Source organism: Suricata suricatta, chromosome 5 (assembly GCF_006229205.1).
Source record: "Suricata suricatta isolate VVHF042 chromosome 5, meerkat_22Aug2017_6uvM2_HiC, whole genome shotgun sequence".
Lineage (NCBI taxonomy): Eukaryota > Metazoa > Chordata > Mammalia > Carnivora > Herpestidae > Suricata > Suricata suricatta.
Window position 1 is genome coordinate 52,516,232 of NC_043704.1, and position 7,580 is coordinate 52,523,811.

General features: G+C 34.8%; 1 long non-coding RNA gene across 1 annotated transcript; it reads right to left on the reverse strand.

The window, feature by feature from the left end:
* Positions 1-606: 606 nt before the first annotated feature.
* LOC115292478 lies at positions 607-5,885 on the reverse strand. The gene is made up of 3 exons (XR_003909019.1): positions 5,825-5,885; positions 901-974; positions 607-637 (listed from the first exon to the last, which is right to left on the reverse strand). It is a non-coding gene; the product is annotated as an uncharacterized LOC115292478 (long non-coding RNA).
* Between the last annotated feature and the right edge of the window lie 1,695 nt (positions 5,886-7,580).

The following is a 7,580-nucleotide window of genomic DNA, read 5'->3' on the forward strand; positions in this document are numbered from 1 at the left end:
TGGTTCTTAAATATTAGCATGTACCAAAATTAGAGGCAGAGCTTGCTAAAACACAAAGAGGTGGGCCTCAACCTTCTGATTGAGTGTGCATGGGATAAGACCCAAATATTTCTTTCCTAACAAGTTTCCAGGTGACAGTGTTTCAGGTTAAGGGACCATCCTTTGAAAGCCACTGACTTAGATGATCACAGAATTTCATTCTAGGACAACCTCGGCCATCCACTAGCTGCATTTGAACAAATGATTCTTAAGAAAAGTTCATAGTAATAACTGAAATTCCAACCTGAGAATTAATTTTCATTTATTTCTCAGTCTTCTTTCTACAGCCCTACTGGAAGGATATTAAAAAATATTCAGCCCAATCATAAACAAAGACACATCAAGGATTTTAATATATCAATGGAAGAGGAATCAATGAGTGCACAACGTATTGGTTAAAGGTTAACTGTCAGAGGACAGCTATTATCACCTTTTGCAATAAAGAAATAGAAGTGCTAATAGCTTAAGGGACTTACCCAAAGTCACTTATAAGTTTCAGGTAGTATTTAGAAGAGGCCTTGATCAGCATTCCTTACTCCTTATTTGTTGTAATCACAGGATAATGCTGCCTTCTCTTCCCTAGTTCTTTATTTTGGTTCTGAAAAGACAGTGTTTTGGAAATACTCTCTTTTTAAATTATGATTTTAAAAAGAATTTTACCTACCACAGAAAACAAAAACATTTTAAAAGGTTGGCCACGCATGCTATTAGAAATAGATAATAAATGAAGTTGTTGTGATAAAATACTTGCTTGTAACATATCTACAAATTCAAAGGGTTTAAAATAAACAAAACAATGAGAACAGATTCATCTTTACCAAGTGTTAGCCAGGCAAATGCCTGAGGCTACAAGGGCCTCACCTCTCAATTCCAACAGGGCCTCCAAGGAGCACTTGTGAGGGTCAGGTTACCTCTCAGGACCATAAATATTATTCCTGTTACAGAGGAAGATACTTAAAATTCATTCAAGCCCTAAATTTATAGTTCACATAACAGTCTCACAAGGAAAAAGGCATTTCTTTTGCTTTTTTTCTCTTTAAATTGGAGACTGCATTAGTCTCAAATAAATACCAAATTTAAAAAACTCTACTGCTCTGACCACAGACCTTAAAAACAGACTCACCTCTGCAGTGAGATGATTGGTCCCAAAGTGAATCTTACAATAAAAAACAAATACCTATATCCTGTAAAAGTTATTGCACACTGTAAGAATGATAATGAATAAATGTAAAATAATGTTTAAACCCCTGCATAAATTGTTATTATTATTGTTTGTTACCATTTATGGGTAATTTTTTTTTCCTGGTAAACCATCAAATGCTATTTTAAAATACTGTCTTATTTTTCCTGTCTCTGTCTCCCACACACATGTGCTTTTTGTGTCCTCCATTATGTCAACTTCAAAATAATTATGCAAAAAGATTTAAACTGAAATTACAGTCAAGGTCTGATTACAACCCCAGAAAATACTCCAATTGCTAAATTTAGACATCCAGGTAACTTCAGTAAAGGGTGCTTAAATATTTATTAGGGTTGTAACATCACCATTAAATAAATATAGAGCATTGTCTCAAAGTAATATGTATTAAATATGCTTCATGAAGACCATTAAACTATTTTATCATCTAAACAGATACATGAACATTCTGTTTAACTTTTCTTTCAGAATAGCTTATCTCTTTGTGAACTCTAAGGTCAAACATAATTACTAATGTTTCACATAAAAAAGACTTTTCAAATATAAATATTAGCCATAGACCATTAAAATATTATTTATTTTTATGAGATATTAAAATATGCAAGATAGAGGACTTCAAAATACTCACCAACCGCTACTGATTTGTACTCTGTCTACTCATGTTGGCCAACATCATTAGGCTGAAAGCAGTAAACCTGGTCATAGAATTCAGCCTGCCATTCTGACTAGGGAAAAAATAAAACTCTCCATCCTAGAAAAATCGTTCTCTAGTTAGCATTAGATTTGCTATTATGAACATTTTTAATCTTTTTTTTTTGAGGGAAGCTATACTTAGCAGTTATTTTGAATGGTCATTTACAGTAAGCCAAACACAATGGCAATTTTAAAGTCATATTGGTGGCTATCATCTCATTGTAAAAATTAGAAGGGGGCAATTAACTGAAGAAAAGAATTTAATTGAAGATTGCATCATTTTTAATGCATTAAAATCAAAATATAATATTGATTTACTCTTACAGATGAATGATGGATATTCCATAAATTATTTAAATCATCACCCCAGATTTTCATATTCCTTTATGGATTCCATATTTAGCAATTATCATGCTAGCGAGGAAGACAAGTTTCAGCCCTTTTTTCCACTCTTCACTGAATGAAACAATCTTGTGAGGCAGGTTTGTCTCTCTTGCTTTGTGATCCCTCTGGGCCAATCATATGAGAGATGCGAGTTCTTGCTAGTAAAGAATGTCATAGGCAGGGGTTCTGTCTGCTGCCTTCCGCAGAGTATGTGCAACTTGTCCAAATGTTCTCACAGTTCATCATGGTGCAGCCAACCTCCTTCAGAATTATTCCTAATTATTTCTCCAAAGTGCATTAAAAAATTAGAAGAAAATACATGAAGACACAACATGTGGTTTCCCTTGTTTGTAGATCAAAAAAGATTTTAATTCTATAGCACTTTAGTCATATTAGTTTTTAAATTATTATTATTTTTTCAGAATAAACATTTTAAAGTACCATGAGAAATGATCTCTGGAATGATCAGTAGAAGCAAGGGATTAAATCCTTATTCTTTTATATCTGCAAAGTATGTGTCAGCCATGACTTTTCAGAGGTCAGCAGAAGCTCTAGACAGGCAAGAAGTAAGTGTGGGGGCACCTGGGTGACTCAGCTGGTTAAGGGTCCAACTTCAGCTCAGGTCATTATCTCATGGTCTATGGGTTCGAGCCCTGCATCAGGGCCAACAGCTCAGAGCCTGGAGCCTGCTTCAGATCTTGTGTCTCCCTCTCTCTCTCTCTGCCCCTCTTCCACTTTACTTTATTTATTTTTGAGAGAAAGAGACAAACATTAAACTATTTAAAAAAAAAAGAATTGTGTGTTAGTGGAAGTAAGTTTAAGAATGGAGAAATATCAAGAAATGGACACAGAAATATAAGGCAGGGAAGGAAAGGAAAGCAGAAAAGGTGATACTCTCAAAAATATTCATGAGGTCTTGGATATTAAATTTATGTCACCAATTAAGTGTTAACACAAATAAAAGATGATGATACTGGACACAAAGTCAATGGTTAAATTTATGACTTCCTGATAAGCTATAACTTGAAACAACATTAAAACCACTATTTAATAAAAGTATGGTTTGTTCTCAGAGTCCTGAAACTTTCAGTTTTCTTACTTTTTCAGCTTATTTTAAAATTATGAAATGCGATTTAAAGAACCACTAAACTACTGATCTCCTTCAGTTTGGCTATGTGCTAATGAATGTTACACAAGAAAAATTTTTTATCACACAAAAACCTTTGTATCTATATAAAATATATTATTAGAAATTCTATTTTTTAAGGTAGGACTTACTCTAACTTTTGTGAAATGCTCTGATACACAGTGCCCCCCAATGATGAAGATGTGCTAAAGACAGACATTTATTTATTCAATTTCTAAAGTTACCAGAATTCACAAACAAAATCAGTCAAGGCTTATTATTAAAATTCCATAAGCTAAATATTCAAGATATGTCACAAACTAGACTGTGGTCTTATTTCTGGTCACCCATCCTTCCAGAAAGTGAACTAAGAAGGTTTCTGCTCTATTAAAATTCAAAACGACTTTGGAAGTTTTGTGTAAAGACGTTGTTCCCATAAGTACAAAAATAAAATTATAAATGTGTTTAGCAATTAAGCTTTTAGAGAAACTACACAAAACGCGTTCCAGAAAATAACGGGTTCTAATAGCTGTACCAGAGTTAGGCCTAAATATGTCCACATGATACTCATCCCTATATAGCCTTTGACACAAGTACGAAGAGGACACAAAGAAAATTATCTTTTGATTTCAACCCGCAATCGGCTTGGCAATAATATCCAAAGCAAAGAGGGCTTAACCAAAGTTGTTATTCTTGTCCCAAATTTGCTACTTGACTGAAAATCTATTGAAGGAAAGAACTATATCTAAATCATCACTTCACCTGTAGCTACTAGCAGGATGCTCAATAAATGTTTTCTAATATATTCACTCATTTTAATTGAATTCACATTTAAAAATATTGACTCTATGATAAGTAATAGTTACACCAAAAAAAGGCAAAATCTGGATCTCAGCATAATTTTAGCTATGTTGGCCTCAATTTCCATATCTGAATAAAGAAGATACCAGACTGAATTATTTTTAATGTTCTTCCCCACCTTAAAATATTATGATTCTACCACACTAATTCTTAATTATTTATCTTTTAAAAAATTCAAAGCCACATTATTATCAGCTTTAAATTATCTTCATTAATGGTAAAAAGTAGTACAGGGTAGTGGTTTAAAAGCATGGAAATTGAGGTCAAACAGTCTCGAGTTTAATCAAGAGAGAGTAATCACACAGTAATTTCAAAAGGGAAATTTTAATATAATGAATTATTAACTACAACGAGGGATTGGAATAAGAAGATACTGGCTAGTAAAAAAATAAAGAGAAGTCTAAAAATTACAGGAATAACAGGTATTGCTGAGAGAGAACACCGACCCCGTTCCCCAGGCCTGAGATGCAGACCTCATGTTAGGGTAAAGCTGTGACCCACTGGATGGCACGGAATTTGCTGCAATGCTTACGTGGCAGAAACTTCTGGAAATGTGCTCTAAAATGGGGGTGGGAGCTATTCACAGAGAGGTTCCTCTCATGACCAAACCACCCAAGGGATAGCTGTTGGCTGCCAGGCACTGCCAGACGCCTGCCCTGCTGGACCCGATGCTGAGGGATCTTCCTGCTGCACAGGAGTCGGCTGCTTGAGATGGAATCGCCCACCACAGGGGCTTCAGAAGCTAAGCAGTGAAGAAGCAATCCTAGCCACGCAATCCAATACTCCACAACCAGAAAACAAAACCTTTTCTACTTACATCATCTCTCCATTGCTCTTTAGCAACAAAACTTAACATTGTGTCAGTTGGCAAAAGGCCCAGATCCATTTTCACAGAGCAGGCAAAAAGGGGAATTAGAGCTGATAGGCAATAAATAGATAAAGGGGTACAGCCCACTCGTTTGACTCTCGACTTCCTTGCTCCTGGCTTTTAGCTTCCGTATAACAACAAAACACCCTTATATGGCAAAACAACTGTATGTAACAGTGAACCATTATCCTTCTACAAAGAGATTTTATTATTTTCCTCCAAATGAGAAATAGTCTGACAAGTCATCGCACCCATTACTAGCTATATTAATTTTTTAATTTTTTTAATGTTTACTACTTTTAGAGAAAAACAAAGAGTGAATGGGGGAGGGACAGAGAGAGAGGGAGACTCAGAATCAGAAGCAAGCTCCAGGCTCTAAGCTGTAACCTTGGAGCCTGATTAAGAGCTAGAACCCACAAGCTATGAGGTCATGACCTGAGCCGAAGTCAGTCACTTAACTGACTGAGCCACCCAGGCACTCCTGTAACTGGTCATTTTAATTAACTAATGTCTTTAATTAATATCTTTGGCTTCCTTCTTCCATTACCCATTGGTTACTAGCTCTACCATCAGCCAGAACCTCAATTAGCCAGGGTTTGAGCAACTCAAATCTTCATTATCAAAGAGTCTGAGTCTTTATGTGTCCCACTCTCACCTTGAGTCAGTTGCTTGTTCTTTCCAAACTCTTGTTACTTCATTCATAAATGGCAACAAAGGCAGTAATTCTCGGTCCAAAACTTTCTGATGAGGATTAAATAAATTAATTCATAAGGAATTCTTAGTACACAGTAGGAACTATTATGAAAGTCTTTGTTTTATATATCAATTCTTCCTCTCTTAATAAAAGTATCAAGGCACATATTAGAAGAGTTGTATATGTGACAATGTTTTCCCTTTGACTTCCAAAATAATTTTAAAGAATTACATTTACAGATACTTTCATCCTGGCCCCTATTTTTGAGTACTATTTGAAAATTGCTGGCTAAATGTTTTATCTCTGAAAGGTGAAATCTTTCCAGGTTAAGATGGGAGCAAGATTTTACTTTCTCCTTATATATATCTGCGGTATTTAAATTTGTTACTACAAGTATGTATGATTATTGTCCTAGCCCTGTATCTGCAAATTTCAAAATTTAATACCTGGAGAAAATCACTTAACCTACCTGGAGTTATTTTCTAATCTATAAGATAAGGGGATTAGAATAGACGTCCTCTAAATTTCTTTCATCTTTAGCATATATGATTCTATTTCTACAACTTCAGAGTTCCGTTGTGGTATACTTCACATATAATAACAAATGACACTTTAGTTTATGTAAAGCTTATGTAAAAGTCCACTCTTTGGACTAGAATAATATCACTTCAAGTGCTACCATTTACTAGATAATTAAATTTGAGTGATCTGTTTATCTTTGGGGCCTAAATTTCCTCATCTGCAAAATAGAAAAAAAACAAAGACCTCATGCACATTAACATTCAGTAAGAGTTCAATGAATTGTAGCTATCCTATCACTTCAGATTAAGAATTGCATTGATTCTAAGACGTATTTTAATATGTTTTCATCCATGAAGAAAGAAAAAACGATAAAGGAAGGGATGGGTGCCTGGGTGGCTCAGTGAGTTAAGAGTCCAATTCTTGGTTTCAGCTTAAGTCATGATGTCATGGTACGTGGGTCGGAGCTCCACATTGGGCTTCATGCTGACAGTGTGGAATCTGTTTTGGATTCCCTCTCTTCTCTGCGCTTCCCCTGATCGCTCTGTCTGTCTCTCTCTCTCTCTCTCTCTCTCTCATAAAATAAATGAATAAATGTTTTTAAATAAAATAAAGGAAGTAAAAGAGGAAGGAGGAGAGGGATAAAAGAAAGAGGGAGGAAGACAGGGAGAGTTTCCAATTAAATCACTATTGTAGGTTTGTTCCAATATCAGAGATGTTAAAAATGTGTGTATTTGGGGGGAGGTTAATTTCAAAATTAGTAAAATAAGGCATTACTGTTAATATTATCTTCTGCACATATACCACTATGGCTGAAAAGGCAACAATCATTTTTTAATTTTCAACTCCAGAAACTAAAATATTAAATGAATACTATAAAATGTAGAAAGAGCCAGTATGATGTGTCCTTTACAGAAGGGTAGGATCAGTGTGTTCTATCATAAGTTAATTATTGAAAGATAAGATGTTGGCTGACTGAAACACAGTAGTGAGCTAAGAGAGAATCCCTGTTCATATAGCAACCTGTAAAGGAAAAAAAAAGAAAAAGTATTGATGTAAGTCAGTGAGGACAGAGGAAAGACAGGAAGTATTTGAAAAATAAAAATGGAAGACAAAACTGCACTTTTTTTCCTTAAAAGTAGAATATTAAATCTTTAAAATGTGGACATTCTGGAAAGTTTTACATATACAGAATCTA